This window comes from Mustela putorius, unplaced genomic scaffold, assembly GCF_011764305.1.
Source record: "Mustela putorius furo isolate JIRA1106 unplaced genomic scaffold, ASM1176430v1.1 tig00000196_pilon_pilon_pilon, whole genome shotgun sequence".
Classification (NCBI taxonomy): domain Eukaryota; kingdom Metazoa; phylum Chordata; class Mammalia; order Carnivora; family Mustelidae; genus Mustela; species Mustela putorius.
In genome coordinates, this window is record NW_025421310.1 from 7,742,777 (window position 1) to 7,762,939 (window position 20,163).

The following is a 20,163-nucleotide window of genomic DNA, read 5'->3' on the forward strand; positions in this document are numbered from 1 at the left end:
ACTAATTTTTCCCTGAAGTAAAATTACATTTATAAGCAAAAGTTTTTCTTAAATATAGGGATTGTACTAATTATCTCCCTCACTTTTTATAAAGTACATGTCCATGTCCCATCGGAACTTTGGATCTAAAAAATCAAAACTGAATCTCATATACAACTAATTAGAATGGAAAAACACACAAGAACTTCATATAAGATAAAATTATTAAATGATACAATTATTAATAAATAAGGTAACAACTGAGACTATATTAGAGGCTATAAATTGAGTTCTAAATGTCCTAGCTCCCCTATGGCATTATTTAAGTAGGAATTCTAGGAAACAGATAGATACATTACAGTATTTCACCATTTAGGAATGGAACACACAGACTGTGAACTTCTGAAGGGAAATACAGGATGTGAATTTTCTCATTTTAGGGAGGTACTTTGTAATCTGATGAAGTTACAGAGTCTCAGTTTTGTATAGTCCATATTAAACCCTCCATAACACCCAAAAACATAAACCTGAAAGTATGAGATGTCTGTCTCCAGTGTTTCTGGAATTTCCACACATACTCCAACATGTTCAGCACTACCCTGACACATATCTCACAGGAGGCAAAACAGAACTTACGAAGGGCTTAACACGAAAGTCTTCAGAAGTAGGGTGATTTCCCCAGGGCCCTCACAGCAATGGAGAAAATCTCAGATTAGGGGGGCCCTCCCCCTCCAAGGAGAGTCTCCAGGCCCTCCCTGTCGATATGATGAACCATCACTGGAGCTGAAGGAGAATTCTTCAAGAATGTAAGAATTTTATCATCTTGGATAGCAGATATCCCTCACTGAGAGGGAAACCAACAACACTGGGCTTCTTGAACTAATTTCCATTCAAGAAAATACATGGGGGGTGCCTGGGTGGCTCAGTGGGTTAAAGCCGCTGCCTTCAGCTCAGGTCATGATCCCAGGGTCCTGGGATCAAGCCCAGCATTGGGCTCTCTGCTGAGCAGAGAGCCCGCTTCCCTTTCTTTCTCTCTGCCTGCCTCTCTGCCAACTGGTGATCTCTTGTCTGTCAAATAAATAAATAAAATCTTAAAAAAAAAAGAAAATACATGGAAGCTACACACTTTAGGTCAACCACCCTCTTTCACATTTGGATCTCACCTCTGTCATCTGCTTCATTCTTTTCCACCTACCTGGATGGAAAGCTACTGTCTCCTTTCTTATCACATCCCAGAACTTACTCTGTTCCAAAAAGGATACCAAGTCTGGCTTGGACCCAATGAGACTTGTTCATTAGAAAAAAGGAAAACAAGTACTGCTGGAGATTCTAGCTTCCAATCACAGGTGTGCTCAGTAGAGAAGAGAGAACATTGTAGAATCTAGAACATGGGAAATGGAAATCTAGAAAATTTGGGAAATGGTTTCCCAAATGGTATTGCTCAAAATCCCCTTTACAACAGGATGGAGGGATTGCCAATGTTCACACCCTGACCTCCACTTCCAAGTAGTAGATAGAATAATGAGTGAGAATTGGTGTAGAAGATGTGGGCAGTACCACTTAAGCCACTCAATGTTTAGAACTGCCAGGAATCTACAGAAGTGATGATGTTACCTTGAGGAAAGGGAAGCTAAAGCTGAGAAGGAAACATCATAAAGATGTTTCTCTCCATCTACAAAACCCTACTTATTCCCCTCTCTTCCTGGATCTGAAATTCAGCCATTCAAACAGGAATCTCCCAACAAACAGTCTTCACAGGAAGGATCAAAACCCAGAGGGGGGTTTGGAAAATCCGGAAGGAGTGTTCCTCACCCAGGAAGCAGAAGTGTCTGTAGTTCTCCAACATCACATTCCTGTACAGTTCCGGCTGAACGTGGGTCAGGCATCCCCACTCCTCCTCAGAGAATTCTATGGCCACATCCATGAATGTCAGTTGTCCCTGCAATAAATACCACAGTCACCAAGTGGCCATTGACACAGTTCACGATGGTCCCTAAGATGAGAGAGGAAGTTAATGTTCACCTCTAAACCCAAGATCCAAACTTTCTTGGTCCTGCTTGTACCCTCTGAACTTTCTACCACATTTTACTTACCCTCTTGTTTCCACCTTATCTTCATTTTCTTCAAAACACCCATGGACAGAGTCTGCTCCCAGGAAAACAGAAACTATCCAACTAAGGGCACTTACAGCCCTGAGGAAGAGCTTGGGCTGGTGCAATTTGAACTTCACCCCCATGACAAGCAGATGGACCAAGCAGTAAATGTTGGAGTGATCTACAGTCCCCTTTATCTCATGATAATATGAAAATCTCCACCGAAGAAGGTATACAAAGTCCATTTACATAAATACAAAGTATGTAGACAAGGTTTCCTTGAGGCTCTTGTGCCATCTAATGCCCAGCTCTACAGAAGATAAGGCTCCAGTTTCTGAATATGTACCCTAACCCCAAATAATAGGAAATCCTTCTCCCTTGTTCTAGGAGTCTCTATGTTGCAAGTTATTTCCTGTGATTTTTTTTTTTTTAGGCAAATCAAGTTTGCATTCTGTGACAACACCATCAATTGTAGTTTCTATCTGTGACTCACCAAGCAGTGAACTCCTGTTAGTCCAGTTTTATTAGGACAACTGGTTCTGCCTTCAGAGAACATCCTCCTTTGTACAGGAAGATCATTTTTAACCCAGTAATAGGCTCTAATGTATTCTGTGACTTTGAGGTAAGAGGATGGCATAGGATCCACAAAACCAGTATAAATACTGTGGGTTTATCCAAAATAATTTGTCAAATGAAGTCCTCAACAAAGGAATACACAGTTTTGAGTACCGTGTTACTATCATACAGTATTAATTGTGGCTACTTCTTAGGTGGGATGTTTTAGTGGGTTACAAATGTACTTATCACATTCTATTGTGAATTCGAATTTTAAATCAGTACATTGGAGATCTTGTAAAAATGTAGATTCTGTTCAGAAATACTGGGGTGGGATGGGAGTCTGCATGTCTAAGGAGGCAATAGCACATGACCCAAGAGATCTATTTTTTAATGAGAGTTAGAACTCCAAGGCATGAATTATTGGAGGACTTGGAATTGAAATGGTTGGTTTTTTGTTTTGTTTTACTGATTTTCATTTAATTTCAAACACAGAGAGAAAGAGAGCAAGAAACAGCATGAGCTGGGGTGTGGGCAGTAAGGTGAGGTTTGCAGAGAGAGAGGGATAAGCAGACTCCCCACTGAGCAGGGAGCCCATCACAGGGCTCCATCTCGGGACTCTGGCACCATGACCCAAGCCAAAGGCAAACAGTTCACTGACTAAGCCACCCAAGTGTTTCTGAGTAGGTTTCATACCAATGACAGATTCTACTGGAATAGCAAGAAAGTCAACAACAATCCTTTTCTCACCATTTCCTAGTTTCTAGAGAGCATCTAACAATTGTTCATAAATTAAGGTGAAATGAAGAATAATAATCTTAGAGAAGAAAACATTATTCTTCTAATTTTATGGGAATATTTTGTCAAACATCCAGTAACATGGAAGGGATCAGGCTTTCACCAAGGTTATCTGACCTAGAGTTGATCTAAAATGGCACTCAGGTCAATATACAGAGAGACCCTAAAGCAGTGTTCATAGAAGGTGCCCAACCTGAGAAGAATGATGAAAACAAGAAGGATCCACCCAATGCTGATCTACCATTGTACATTCATGCACACATCCATATATTTAGAAAGTACTTATACCCACAGGAAAAGTGATAGAATAGAAAATTTTTGTGATGCCTAATTTAAGAAACAGTTTCAATGACATGACATTCATAAATATTTTTGCTGATGATGATGCTTTTTTAAAAAAGATTTTATTTATTTATTTGACAAACAGAGAGTCAGTGAGAGAGAGAACACAAGCCGGGGCATTGGAAGAAGCAGACTTTCCACTGAGCAGGGAGCTGGATCTGGTGCTCCATTCCAGGATCCCAGCATCATGACCTGAGCCCAAGGCAAAGGCCAAATGACTGAGCCACCCAGGTGCCCTGATGACGATGCTTGTCTTTTATTACACTATCAACACAAACACACTGGATGACAGAAAGAAAACAACTCTTTATTTCTGACACTACCATGATAAGGGCTAGAAGCAAAAAATGTTCACTTGTAGTCCAGAGGGCTGACCTACAGCTGGCATAGTTTTTCTGTTATTGTAGTTTTAAGATTTTATTGAGAGAGAGAGAGAGAGCATGAGCAGGGCAGAAGGAGAGGGAGAAGCAGCCTCCCCATGGACCAAGGAGTCTGATGTGGGCTCAATACCAGGACACTGAGATCATGACCTGAATCAAAGGCACACCCTTAACTGACTGAGCCACCCAGGCATCCTGCCTGCATAGTTCTAGAAGTATCACCTAAGGCCAAATTGCTACATTCTCAGTGGATCTTGAAACTACCTGTACATCTCCCCCATATTAATATCAAGTGGAATAAGTGTCCGAGGAATCTTGCAAAAGGAGTTTTACAAGTATAGATTCAAAGAAACATTTATGATCTTATACTCCTTGCACAGCCCCTCCCCAATGAATATAAAGCACAGAACCACCAGTTTGATGCAGCCAAAGTGCAGCTCTTCCTGCCCATTGATACAGTGCTGTTAAAATAAACTTACTCAGGGCACCCGGGTGGCTTAGTGGGTTAAAGCCTCTGCCTTCTGCTCCAGTTATGATCCCAGAGTCCTGGGATGGAGCCCCACGTTGGGCTGTCTTCTCAGCAGGGAGCCTGCTTCCTCCTCTCTGCCTGCCTCTCTGACTAATTGTCATCTCTGTCTTTCAAATAAATAAATAAAACCTTAAAAAAAGAAAATAAATTTACTAACTTGCACCATATATCCTCTCAAGAATTCTCTCTTTCTTGGCCATTGTAGTCAATGATCCTGTATCATAGTAGTTCATTGAAAAATTCGATTAAATTATGATTTGTGTTGTATTAGATCTCAGGATTTTAAAATACTGAACAATGTTCATTTTGTGATTCTTGGGTTTTTTCTGAAAACACAAAGAAGTAAATAGAAGAGTAAGTCTGTGATAGGAGTGTCCAATAGAAGAAAAACTATGGGATGGTGGGTTGACTGAATGAGAATCTCCAACCCAGAACTCATATATACCAACTACACAGAAGTGAGAGCCCTTCTTGTCCAGTGCAAACTGATGGATTTTGGATATGAGCCATTTGTCAAGAAAGAATTTTTGAGATGTTTTTGATGTGAAATATTGGGGTTCAATAGTGAATTATGAAAAAAATCATTGAGATATTATTGGTACAAAAAATATGGCCTTATTAAAGCACAGGTGAGGACCTTTTGGTCAAAGAGTTGCACTGGGGTTGTAAGCAGTGACTGATTACATACTTTCAAATGGGGAGAAGGTGAGGGATGGTGGAAGTGTCTAAGGAATTTGGAGTCTAGGCTTCCAGAACCTTATCAGGAGATCCATCAGATATCTATCAGTGGGTCATATGCTTGGAGGATGATGGCCAACACATATTTGGAGAGTAGAGATAAAAGAAGTTTCCAAAGGGATTTTCATATGTTAAAGAGTTTTTAGAGGATCCTGAAGGCCTGGCACATCAAACTAAGGCTGCTTTTCACCTCCAACAAATCATGAACATTGAGGCAGTTGTGAATTCCTTGAGGAATGCCATACCCTGCTTGTCTCAAGTATTTATCAATGGGCTGCAAGTTGAAGGAAATGTATCCACACTTCTTAGGACTTTGTTCTCTTCCTCAGAAACTATAAGCAAGGGGCACCTAGGTGGCTCAGTTGGCTAAGGGTCTGCCTTTGGTTCAGGTAGTGATCCCAGAGTCCTGGGATGGAGACTTTCCTGGGGCTCTCGCTCAGTGGGGAATCGGCTTCTATCTGTCCCCCACCCCTAATTCTCATACTCTCTCAAAATGTAAATAAAATATTTTTTTAAGAAAAGAAACTCGGGGTGCCTGGGTGGCTCAGTGGATTAAAGCCTCTGCTTTTGGCTCAGGTCATGGTCCCAGGGTCCTAGGATCAAGTCCCGCATTGGGCTCTCTGCTCAGTGGGGAGCTGCTTCCTCCTCTCTGTCTCCCTGTCTGCATACTTGTGATCTTTGTCTGTCAAATAAATAAATAAAATTTTAAAAAGAAAAAGAAACTAAAAGCAAGTGAAACTCAGAACAAAGAAGTTTCCAATTGGAAGGCAATGGTTGCTGCATGTGGCTCAGAACATCTGAGCTCCTTACAAATAATAAGAGGGAAAACATTAATATTATAAGGGATGAATCTGGCAGACAACACCAAGCAAATAAAAGCAGTTCTCATCAAGTGTATAGAAACAAATTGCTATCAGTGCCTAAGGCACACCCAAGGACACACCATCATGGGTGTTTCCTTAGAGTCCAGAAACAGGAATTCAGAATAAAATCTTATTATGAGAATGCAGTGGATTTATATACACTTCAATCACATGTAGATTCTGTAGAGCCTACTTTTAGGCAAAGAGGCTTCAGTAAAGGAGGGGAGAAAGTGCCCATCGTGACCCTCCTGCTGAGTCCAAATAGCCCCAACAGGGGGCCCACCTCAAGGTAGCCATAGGACCTAACAACCAGGTACAGTGACGAATAAAGGGTCCTAAGTCCCCACAACTCCTCACCTTCCCCCTTCCAACACAGCCCCACTCACTGCATCCTGGCAGCCAGCCTCTGGTGCCCTGCCTGCAGCTCTCTGGCAGGGTGTTCAGTCAATTTATGTCTCCTGTGTTCTTCCTCAGGTGCATTCTTCTCAATGCCCACATGACTGGCTTCCTCCCAATCTTTGATCCATGTTTGGGGTCCCCATCTGACTGTCAAAGTCATTGAAACACCAGTTTCCATGACCTGTAATAGCTAGTATGTTTTAGTTTTGGGGTTTTTTTTACTTTATTTAAAGATTTATTTATATTTTAGAGAGAAGAGGGGAAGCGCTGAAGAAGAGGCAGAGAGAGAATATCAAGCAGATTCCCTGCTGAGCATGGAGCCAAAACAGGGCTCCACTGAAGGACCCTGAGATCAGGACCTGTTCTGAAATCAAGAGTCTGACGCTTAACCCACTGAGCCATGCAGGTGCCCATCTAGTATATTTTATTATTATTTTTTTAAAGATTTTATTTATTCGACAGACAGAGATCACAAGTAGGCAGAGCAGCAGGCAGAGAGAGAGGGAAGCAGGCTCCCCGCTGAGCAGAGAGCCTGAGGCGGGACTCCATCTCAGGACCCTGAGATCTTGACCTGAGCCAAAGGCAGAGGCTTAACCTACTGAGCCACCCAGGCACCCCCAGAAGCTTTTTATCCTGATGAAGTCCCAAAAGTTCATTTTTTATTTTGTTTCCTTGCCTTTGGAGACATATATTGAAAGAAGTTGCTGTGGCTGATGTTAAAGAGGTTACTGCCTGCATTCTCCTCTAGGATTTTACATCACAAAATGGGCAAAAGACATGAACAGACACTTCTCCAAAGAATACATACAAAAGGCTAAAAGCACATGAAAAAATGTTCATCATCATTAGCCATCAGGGAAATTCAAATGAGAACTACATTGAGATACCACCTTACACCAGTTAGAATGCTCAAAATTAATAAGACAAGAAGCAACAACTGTTGGAGAGGATGTGGCAGAAGAAGAACCCTCTTGCACTGTTGATGGGAATGCAAGCTGGCATAGTCACTTTGGGAAGCAGTGTAGAGATTCCTTATGAAATGAAAATACTGGGCGCCTGGGTGGCTCAGTGGGTTGGGGCCTCTGCCTTTGGCTCAGGTCATGATCCCAGGGTCCTGGGATTGAGTCCCAAGTTGGGCTCTCTGCTCAGGGGGGGAGCCTGCTTCTTCTTGTCTCTCTTCCTGCCTCTCTGCGTGCTTGTGATTTCTGTCTGTCAAATAAATAAATAAAATCTTTAAAAAAATTAAAACATTGAAAAAATAAAATTAAATTCAGATGTTAAAAAAAGTTTCTATTTATAGATATAGCTTTACCCCATAGTCAATGCCAACAATGAATGAAGATTTAGAAATCTTAATAAACGCAGAGGTATGGTAGATTCTGACCTTCTGCTTGAAACAGAAGCCACCACCCCCTTCCCACTATGAGGATGGTGGGCAGACGTGAAGGTCCTAACAGCCAGGACAGGTGAGGAGAGGAGGCAGCCAGACCCTGAGATATGAGTTCAGGAATCTGTAACCTCACCAACCCCCTGACCGCACTTATCATTTCTCCTTCAGTGGCAATGAGAGTGCAGGCTGGGAGGAAGAAAGTTTCCAGAAACCCTTTTCCAGTCGCTAATTAAAAAAAAAAAAAATCAACCAAACAAAACAATTACACATCTCCTTTCATTGTCTCCCAAGGGAGTTTTGGAACGTTTGAGAATGACTCTTTCTCCATGATCCCTAAAGGCAGATGCTGGCAAACATTAGCACATCTAAAGACCACTAGCACAATACTGCAATGAAGTGGGCAGGAAACACATGGGTCTCCTTGCACTCACAGAGAACATCTGTAAGAAGTCATTCTGCCAGGAAAACATGTTCTTTCCCTCTTTGGACTGTCACGTGCACCAAAACATCAGTTATGAGCAGAGACAAAAATGAGGCAGGCATCCCCTGAGGATTTCCAGACAGATGCAAGTGAAAGCTATCCACGACACCAACAAGTGAAAGCTATCCACGACACCAATATTTCAGTTAGAAATCAGTGGACTTAATCTGCATGACTCTGTCCCCATGTTGAGTTCTCGGCATAGTTCAATGCAAATTAATATGAATTCATAGGAAGGTGAACAGTGACACTGACCCCCACTCACAACAGGAACAACAGAAGAGTGTCCATGGAAGAAAGAGGGAAGTCTCAGAAGAGCCCCTCACAAATAAAAGCATTGGGGTCAGACTTTAAGAGGCAGATTGTACTACATTTTTTTAAATGATTTCATTTATTTATTTCACAGAGAGAGAGATCACAAGGAGGCAGAGAGGCAGGCAGAGAGAGGGGCATCAGTCTCCCTGCTGAGCAGAAATCCAGATACAGGGCTCAATCCCAGGACCCTGAGACCATGACCCAAGCCAAAAGCAGAGGCCCAACCCACTGCAACACCCAGGCACCCCAGATTGCACTATTTCTATCAATCACTTAACCCAATGGAACTTACTGAAATCTAGAGTAGTGAAGGATTACCATAGTTCTCATCACTTGATTTTTTCCCCAGAATTGTTAACAATAAGCACTGGTTGAAATCCCACTGAACGGGGTCCAGGCACTAGTGATGAGGGAGCAGGAGGCTGGCTGAGGACAAAGCAAAAGCTAGCACCTTGCACCTCCTCTCCACCCACTCCCCTTGGTAATATGTGTCACATTCCTCAGGCACCCCTGACTAACCTAAAAGGAAAACAAAGAGTTAACTTGCTGAGATCACAATCCGCAAGGCAGGAGTCTCCCTTGGTTTACAAATGTCCTTGAGATTTACAACAAATAAATTACCTTATCAATAGCCCAATTTCCAAAGGCACATAACTCAATTCCCCAAGCCCTAATGTCACCCTCCCCTCCATAAAAGCTGAAGGAGGCTGTGGTAGAAGGAAAAGTAAATAAAGTTACATTTCTTCTAAACCCAAATCTCACTAACAAGGACGCTTGATAGCAGGAATGTAACATTCCACCAGGAGACTCCCAATTGTCTTTATGTTAGTGCCTCATCAGAGGGAAAGTGGCCTTGGCTTGATAGTAACCAGGCCTTCAATATCCTGACAGTCTTCTTTACCCCAATAGCCCTTGTTCTCACCTACCCAACTCCTGTGTATATAACCAGCCACTCCTCACATGCCTGGCGCAGCAGCATCTCCGTCTGCCCACAGGTCCTGTCCCTGTGCTCTAATAAACCACCTTTTTGCACTAAAGACATCTTAAGAATTCTTTCTTAGCCGTCGGCTCTGAACCTCACCCCATTGAACCTCACCTAGGTTCAAGAACTTCATCACTAGCACGGCTCCTGTGAGAAATCTTCAGTCCCATTCCTGAATGTCAACCATCTCTGAGATAAAGAATACATTTATCATGTGGCCATTGTGCAGAGTTTTTCATTTTGCCTAAGAGAGTTCAGAGAACTGACTTAGGTGAGTGGCATGAATTACACACTGAGATGATTAGACACAAAAACACTCCCTGATGTTTTCCCTAGTTCAGAGGAAAGAGGACAGCATAAGGTTCACAAAACCCTGATAAATACTACTTCCAGAGATGGTAAAATGTATTAGGGCATCAACACAGGCATACATGGATATGTTTGGTCTCTCTATTTACATCGTAAGTTGTGTATCTTTCTCAATGGGAGTCATGGTGAGTCAAAAGTGCACTTCTTCAAAATTTAATGTATACAGCCACAAGCTGGAGAACTTATTCAAATACAGGCTCTGATTCCATTCTGGGGTGGGACCTGAGTTTCTGCAGTTTTTTTTAAAGATTTCATTTTATTTATTTGACAGAGATCACAAGTAGGCAGAGAGGCAGGCAGAGAGAGAGAGAAAGGCCCCGATGTGGGGCTCAATCTCAGGTGCCCTGAGTTTCTGCATATTGAACAAGTTCACCAAGTGTTGCCTCTGGTCTAAGAGACACACTCTTTTTTTTTTTTAAGATTTTTTTTAATGTTTTTATTTTAGAGAGAGTGTTTAAGAGGGGAAAGGGTCAGAGGGAGAAGCAGACTCCCTGCTGCACAGGAAGGCCTATGAGGAGCTCAATCCTAAGACTCTAGGATCATGACCTAAGCCAAAGGCAGATGCTTAACTGACTGAGCCACCCAGGCACCCCTAAGGGCTTCACTTCTGAATAGTAAAGAAGTAAAATCTTGAGGGAAATAGTTATATGTGACTTAGAACAGTTTTATGGAAATTATAGATCCTTTTTAAAAAATATTTTATTTATTTGACAAGAGAGACAGATTACAAGTAGGCAGAGAGAGAAGAGGAAGCAAGTTCCCAGCTGAGCAAAGAAATTATAGATTCTAATATATGACCACAATCTTTTTTGAATATTTCCCTAGGTATTATTCAAAGAGCTTTCATCATTAACACATAAAACCACAAAAATAATCTAAGAGAATATTATTCTTCAACTTTTATGAGACTATTCTGTCAAACATCCAGTAAACAGAAGGGCCTGGGTTTTAACCTCATTTGTGAGATGTAGAATTTCTCCAAAAGGACCGCATTGGTCAATGTACAGAAAGGTGCTAAAAGACTATTCATGACAGGTTTTCTAAGTGAGAGGAATAATATAAAGAAGGTAAGACCACAGAACTCATCTAACAACTTCTATATTTTATGCATATACTGATACACTGACAAGATAATTATATACACTTTAAAAGAGATAGTGTAGAGGCACCTAGGTGGCTCAGTGAGTTAAAGCCTCTGCCTTTGGCTCAGGTCATGATCCCAGGGTCCTGGGATTGAGCCCTGCATGGAGCTCTCTGCTCCGCAGGGAGCCTGCTTCTCTTCCTCTCTCTGCCTGCCTCTCTTCCTATTTGTGATCTCTGTCTGTCAAATAAATAAATAAAATCTTTTTTTAAAAAAAGAGGTAGTGTAGAAAATTTCTCATTGTGACTGCAATTTTAAATATTTTCAGTGGTATAAAACATACACATCTTTTGGGTAGTTTCAACACACCATGTTTTCATTGAAAATTTATTTTGTTGATCAATTGGGTGTTATCTTTTAGAATTCTGGAACCCTTGAACATATGTTAATATGATATGATTGTTTCCCAGCAATAAGAAGAATGTGTCTGTGTGACATGAGTGTGGAATGGGTGTAAATTTGCAGGACCAATGCCCTAATGATTTAGAACCTCCACCTGCAAAGTTAAGAATCTCCAAGTAAAAAAAGGTGAGAGCCTTCATTTCCCAAGCAAACTGTAAGCAAAGAGAAAGGAGAGAGGGGGCTTTCCAGATTAAACACCATGTTTTGGGGCTCCTGGGTGGCTCAGTGGGTTAAAGTTTCTGCCTTCAGCTCAGGTCATGGTCCCGGGGTCCCGGCTTCCTCCTCTCTCTCTCTCTCTCTCTCTCTCTCTGCCTGCCTTTCTGCCTACTTGTGATCTCTGTCAAATAAATACATAAAATCTTTAAAAAAATAAATAAAAAATAAACACCATGTTTTATACTCATCTCAAAGCAATTCACCCAGGACCCATATTAACAGTAAAAGACAAACTTTTTTTTATTAATTTTTAAAAAATATTTATTAGTTTTTCAAAAATTTAAAAAAAGATTTTATTTTTATTTTTATTAATTTTTATTAATTTTATTTATTTTTTAAACGATTTTATTTTATTAATTTTTAATAATTTTATTAATTTTTAATTTTTTTAATTTTTAAAAAAGATTTTATTTATTTATTTGACAGAGAGAGATCACAAGTAGGCAGAGAGGCAGGCAGAGAGAAAGAAGAGGAAGCAGGGTCCCCGCTGAGCAGAGAGCCGGATGCGGGGATCAATCCCAGGACCCTGGGATCCTGACCCAAGCTGAAGGCAGAGGCTTTAACCCACTGAGTCACCCAGGTGCCCCTTATTAATTTTTTTAAACATTTTATTTATTTATTTGAGAGAGAGAGAGAACACAAGCAGGGGGAGGGGCAGAGGAAGAAGGAGAAGCAGGCTCCCCACTGAGCACGAAGCCCAACAGGGGTCTCAATCCCAGGACCCTAGGATCATGACCTGAGCCAAAGGCAGACGCTTAATGAACTGAGCCACCCAGACACCCCCTTTACTAACTTTAAAACAGTATTATCTCAGCAATTGCACTATTTACCCCAATGGTAAAGATGTAGTGAAAAGAAGGGGCACCTGCACCCCAATGTTCATAGCAGCAATAGCCACAACAGCCAAACTGAAAGAGCTGAGAAGTCCTTCAACAGATGAATGGATAAAGAGGTCGTGGTCCATATACACAATGGAGTAGTACTCAGCCATCTGAAAGGAAGAATACCCACCATTTGCATCAACATAGATGGAACTGGAGGGGATTATGCTGAGTGAAGTAAATCAATCAGAGAAAGACAATTATCATATGGTTTCACTCATATGTGGTACCATAATAATAGTGTGGAAGACCATAGATGAAGGGAACGAAAAAAATCAGAGAGGGAGATGAACCACAGGAGACTCAACTCTAGGAAATGGACTGAGGGTTGCTGGAGGGCGGATTGGGTGACTGGGGGATGGGCATGAAGGAGGGCATGTGTTGTGATGAGCACTAGCTGTTAAATGATGAATCACTGAACACTCCATTGGAAACTAATAATACACTCTATGTGGGCTAATTGAATTTAAATAAGGATGAAATGCTGTATTAGCTGTAGAGCGGGGTGATCTGGCAGAGAACACCTGAGCTGAGGGGATGAAGGTAACATCGGCCATAACATAGCACATCACAGCGCTGTCAGGTGCCTGATGTACCCAGGACACATCACCAATTTTTGTGTCATTGGAAAAACAAAATCCAGACGCCTCCTGCCTGCACCAGTGCCTCCCTGTCACTTGCTGTGGACCTCCATCCTCAGCTGGACTCCAAGTAGATCCCAGGAGCTCACATTCCACCAGCAGCCCAGGCACGTGCACCAGCTCCTGCCAGTGCATCACACTGTGGGCCTGGCCTTGTGCCCTAGGCTGTGTCGGCATTGGACAAGTGGGCCTGCCGGCCTCCATGCGGGGGAGAGCCTGTTCCAACATGCACAGAGCTATAGCTTAAAAACAATTTTTTTTTTGTATAAACCTGACTTATTAGCTACAATCCTGTTTCCACAATATATGTGAATTACAATAAAAGTTGACTTTTTTTTAAAGATTTTATTTATTTATTTATTTGTCAGAGAGAGAGAGAGAGTGCGGGAGAACACAAGCAGGCAGAGCGGCAGGCAGAGGCAGAGAGGGAAGCAGGCTCCCCACTGAGCAAGGAGCCCGATGCGGGATTCTATCCCAGGACTCTGGGATCATGACCTGAGCTGAAGGCAGTGGCTTAACCAACTGAGCCACCCAGGTGTCCCAAAAGTTGACTTTTAAAGAAAGAAAATTATAATCAGAATTGAATCATGAGAAAACATCGGCTATATGCAAATATCAAGGCACATTTAGCTTTCAAGCCCTATAATCTGCAGGGTATGTAAGTAGTGTTTCTTTAGCAAACTACACAGCAAAGTTCTTTTTTGCAGAAAATTCTGAATTATTTTAGACCACCAATCCTTCCTGTTTATTTGCACATTTTCTTTTTTTTTTCTTCTTTTCTTTTTTAAGTGTGCTTATGGAGCCTGACTCTGGGCTCAAACTCATGACCATGAGATGAATACCTGAGCCCATATCAAGAGGCAGATGCTTAACCGAGTCACCCAGGTGACTTTTAAAAAAAATGATTTATTTATTCTTTTAAAGATGTCTTAAAAAAAAAAAAAGATGGTTTTTTTTAAAAGAAAAGATTTATCTACCCATTTTAGAAAGAAAGAGAGAGAAAGGAGCGGGGAGGGGAAGAGGGAGAGAGAGAAACTCAAGCAGAGTCCTTGCCAGGTGCAGAACCCAACACAGGGCTCGATCATACAACCCTGAGATCAGACCTGAGCCAAAATCAATAGTCCAACACTTCACCGACTCTGCCACCCAGGCACCCCAGATACCACTCTTTCTAAGAGGTGGAGACTGATTGACCTGCTAAACTTACTGACTCCCTTCCAGTCAGTACAGAATGGGGATGGGCAGATAGCAATTTTACAGTGGAGAGACTGGATAACACTACCAACTCTTGATAACCACGTGATAGAGATTACCATCGCCAATGATAAGTAGTAGCTAATTGCATGAATTCCCTGATGTGATATGATGTGATTAGATGAGATGTGAGATGTTTTTATAAAAATCTATATACATGTCTTAAATCCATCAAAATCCTTGAGGAGAACACAGGCAGCAATCTCTTTGACCTCAGCTACAGCAACTTCTTCCTAGCAAGGGAAGCAAGGGCAAAAATGATCTACTGGGACTTCATCAAAATAAAAATATTTTGCCTAACAAAGGAAACAGTCACCAAAACCAAAAGACAATGAACAAAATGGGAGAAGATACCTGCAAATTAACTATCAGATAAAGGGCTAGTATTCAAAATCCATTAAGAGGGACGCCTGGGTGGCTCGGTTGGTTAAGCATCTGCCTTCAGCTCAGGTCATGATCCCAGAGTCCTGGGATCGAGTCCCGCATCAGGCTCCTTGCTCAGCAGTGAGCCTGCTTCTCCCTCTGCCTCTGCCTGCCATTCTGTCTGCCTGTGCTCGCTCTCTCTCCCTCTCTCTCTCTGATAAATAAATAGGGTCTTCAAAACCTATTAAGAACTTATCAAACTTAACACCCAAAGGACAAAATATCCAATAAATAAATGGGCAGAAGACATGAACAGACAGTTCTGCAAAAAAGACATCCAGGCCACCTGGGTGGCTCAGTGGGTTGGGCCTCTGCCTTTGACTCAGGCCATGATCTCAGGGTCCTGGGATTGAGGCCCATGTCAGGCTCTCTGCTCGGCGGGGAGCCTGCTTCCCCCCCTCTGTCTATCTGCTGCTCTGCCTACTTGTAATCTCTCTCTGTCAAATGAATAAATAAAATCTTAAAAAAAAAAAAAAAGAAGAAGAAGAAGAAGACAGCCAAACAGCCAATAGACACATGAAAAAGTGCTCAACCACTTGGCATCAGGGAAATACTAATCAAAACCACAGTGAGATCCCACCTCACATTGGTCAGAATGGCTAAAATTTACAAATTAGGAAACAACAGGTGTTGGCAGAGAATGTGGAGAAAGGGGAACCCTCCTACACTGTTGGTGGGAATGCAAGGTGGTGCGGCCACTCTGGAAAACAGTGTGGAGGTTCCTCAAAAAGTTCCAAATAGATCTACCCTACCACCCAGCAATCACACTACTGGCTATTTACCCCAAAGGTACGAACATAGGGATTTGAAGGGGAGGTCCAAAAATGAGTGCCATGAGTTGTGTAAGACTGAGAAATCACAGACCTGTACCCCTGAAACAAATAACACATTATATGTTAATTTTAAAAAGGGAGAAAAAAATCTATAAACACTATCGAATCAGACAAACCCAGGTACTAGAAAGTACCTGGCCAGTCCTCCACATACCTATCATGTTCATAAAAACTGAGGAGACAGAATCTGACAGAGAGAAGAGGAGGTGGGAGACACATGTGGGCTACATGTAATGTGGTATTTTGGATTGGATCCTGGAAGAGGGAGGAAAAAAGACATCTGTGTTAAAACTGATGAAATAAGAATAAAGTCTACAATTCAATTTCTAATGTGGTGTCAGTGTTGGTTTCTTAGTTTTCCAGAATGTACTATGGTAACCTAAGATGTTAACAATAGGGGAAACAGACTGAGTGGAAGATGGGAATTCTCTGTATGTTCTTTGCTAAACTGACTCCAAAGTAAAAAAATTACATTAAAGTTGCAACCATCTGGCATCTGGGTTGTTCAGTCGGTTAAGTATCTGCCTTCTACTCAGGTCATGATCCCACGGTCCTGGGATCAAGCCCCTGGTTGTGCTCTCTGCTCAGCAGGGATCCTGCCCCTGCCCCCATCTCTGCCCACTTGTGATCTCTCTGTCAAAAAAATAAATAAAATCTTAAAAAAAAAAAAAAAAGACACCCTACATGTGATTTCTCAGACAGGGCAGTCCTTTAGAATTACCTGGGAGTTTCAAAAAATATATCAGAGATTCTGATGGAATTGTATCATGTGGCTATCATCAGGGATTTTGAGATATACTGTCCTAGATGACCATATTGAAAACTCTACAGGCATAAGTACTTGTCAAATTCAACTATACCTTATATCTATGAACACTGAAGTTTTCAAAGTATTAGGATGTGGCTTTGGTAGCAGTTCTCAGATGGGAAAGATTTTTGCTATTAAGAATCAAGATTGGGCACCTGGATGGCTCAGTGGGTTAAAGCCTCTGCCTTCAGTTCAGGTCAGGATCTCAGGGTCCTGGGATCTAGCCTCGCATCTGCCTCTCTGCTGGGTGGGGAGCCTGCTTCCCCCCTCTCTCTGCCTGCCTCTGTGCCTACTAGTGATCTCTCTCTGTCAAATAAATAAATAAAATCTTTTTATTTTTTTAAAGAAAAATCAAGATTGGGGCACCTGTCTGGCTCAGTGGAGCATGCAACTCTTGATCTTGGGGTTGTGAGTTCAAGCCCTTTGTTGGATACAGAGACTGCTGAAATGAAAATAAAGACTCAGACCTAGGCAGTATGCAAAGTGAAGTAAGTCAGAGAAACACAAACACCATAGGATTTCATTTATATGTGGAGTCTAAAAAACAAAACAAACACAAAAAAAACAGAACTCTTAAATGCAGAGAACAAATGGGCGCTTGCCAGAGAGAAATGGTGGGGTGATGGGTGAAAGAGGTGAAGAGGAATAACACATACAAACTCCCAATTATAAAATAAATAAGTCAATATGGGAAACATAGCCAATAATACTGTAATTAACATTGTATGGTGAGTAAATTTATCATGGTGAGCACTGAGCAACATATAGAATTTTCAAATCACTATGCTGTACACCTGAAATTAATATAACATTGTATGTCCACTAAACTTCAATAATAATTTTTTAAAATTTTATTTATTTGACAAAGATCACAAGTAGGCAGAGAGGCAGGCAGAGACGGGGAGGAAGCAGGCTGCCCGCTGAGCAGAGAAGCTGATGCAAGACTCGATCAGGACCCTGAGATCATGACCTGAGCTGAAGGCAGCAGCTTAACCCACTGAGCAACCCAGGCGCCCCATAATAAATGTTTAAAAAAAAAAAATTGGGACCACTTCTCCATCAGTTTGCATTATATGTTCCAACTCTTTTCATGCTTTTGTACCTTCTTCATATGTTTTCATTGTTTGAGGAGAGTTGATCATTTAAAAAAATATATTTTATTTATTTGACAGAGAAAGATTACAAGTAGACAGAGAGGCAGGCAGAGATGTGGGGGGAAGCAGGCTCCTTGCCGAGCAGAGACCCCGATATGGGGCTCAATCCCAGGACCCCAAGATCATGACCTGAGCTGAAGGCAGAGGCTTTAAACCACTGAGCCACCCAGGCACCCTGAGAGCTGGTCATTTTAAAGATAATCAACATGGCAATATCTCACCAGATTGTCAGGAAATCTTATGAAATATTTTGAAACAAGTGAGAAATTTGAAACCTGTGAAAGATTTTAAAACCTGGTTTCCTTTCAGGGGAATGCTGGCATCCTAGGATTGGTGTTATTTGGCACATGTTTCCCTGTGATGATTGGGATGAATCACAGACTCATTAGTTTTTATCTTTGCTGAAATAGCTTATGATAGTTCTCTACAATAAAATATTTGTATTTAAATACTGTTTCTTCTTACACTTTTGTTAAACGATGTGTTTTGGTTTTTTTAAGTAAGCTCTACACCCAATGTGGGGCTCAAAATCATGACCCTGAAACCAAGAGTTGCATGCTCTACCCACTGAGCCAGCCAGGTGCGCCTAAGAAATACTCTTTATTCCACTTGAACACACACATAGTGAAGCTGCCTTGGCCCCTCCAATCAATCTAGAAGTCTTTAAACTATAGCAAATACTCTTAGCCTCTGTGATTGATTATCTTATCTTTGAATATCTATAGGTCATACATTCTTTCCTAGAAACAGCAGAGCACCTCTGTGCTTCACCAAACAAAACCCAGACCCAGGGGCGCCTGGGTGGCTCAGTGGGTTAAGCCACTGCCTTCGGCTCAGGTCATGATCCCAGGGTCCTGGGATCCCAGGGTCCTGGGATCGAGCCCAGAGTCGGGCTCTCTGCTCAGCAGGCAGCCTGCTTCCTCCTCTCTCTCTCTGCCTGCCTCTCTGCCTGCTTGTGATCTCTCTCTGTCAAATAAATAAATAAAATCTTAAAAAAAAAAAAACAACAGACCCACTGTGTAATCTCTAGGTACTAAGGAACCAGACCCCTGACACCCTTGCACAACCCCTGGGGCATAAGGAACCAGACCCCCTTGTACAAATTCTAAGCACTGAGATAACATCTGTAGCTGGTGTCATCAGAGTCTGCCTTCTCTCCAGGTGGCCAGACTCCTAAATCAAGCCCAAATTCCTTCCCAGTCATTACTCATCTCTTGGGGAGCACCTGTGTAGCTCAGCCAGGTAAGCCTCCAACTCTTGATCATAGCTCAGGTCCTGATAGCAGGGCCTTGAGTTCAAGCCCCAGGCTGCCCCCCATGCTGGGTGTGGATCATACTTTAAAAACAAAACAAAACAGAAATTCATGTCTTGTCTCTTGGGTATTGGTCTTTTGAGCCATGGGAACCTGGACTTTGGGTGCTGTAACAAAACATCTATCAATGTGGGATTACAGTAGGGCAAAAAAATTCACCAAACAGAAAAAAAAAGTAGATATAATCCAACTATTTCAAGAGACATGGATTTATGGCTCACCTCCAGCATATAATATATAGATCAACACACTGAAGATAGATGAACAAAGTAACTAGTAACTAGTACCTATTTTCAAGGGTTTTTTTAAATTGATTTTTTAAAAATTCTTTTATTTATGTATTTGTCAGAGAAAGAGAGAGAGAGCACAAGCAGGCAGAGGCAGAGAGAGAAGCAAGCTGCCTGACCAGCAGTGAGCCGGAGGTGGGACTTGATCCCAGGAGTCTGGGATCAGAACCTGAGCCGAAGATGGCTTAACCATCTGAGCCACCCAGACATCCCTAAACTGGTTTTTTAAAAAAGATCTCTTCACTTATTTTAGAGAGAGCCTGTGTGCGTTGAGGGAGGGGCAGAGGCAGAGAATATCAAGCAGACTCCCCGCTGAGGAACGAGCCCTAAGAGGGGCTTGATCTTAGGACCCATGAGATCACGACCTGAGCTGAAATAGAAGTCCCACACTCAACCCACTTAGCCACCCAGGTGCCCCTATTTCATGGTTTAAAGCAATAGATTGGTGACCTAAACCATCAGATTCCTGTCCACCCACCCACCCATCCTTGTTCCTTGAAAGCTGCTGGACCTGAATCCTCTGGTTGCTCAGCCGTCCTGCGGGGGGTGAAGAATGGAAGCTGTGTTCTGGTGGAAGTGGGTACAAAGCTACAGGTTC

At 42.1% G+C, this 20,163-nt stretch overlaps 1 protein-coding gene across 1 annotated transcript in view; it reads right to left on the minus strand.

The window, feature by feature from the left end:
* Positions 1-20,163, minus strand: part of LOC123391211 (zinc finger protein 493-like) — a 144,401-nt gene that overhangs the window by 10,083 nt on the left and 114,155 nt on the right. The window lies entirely within an intron of this gene.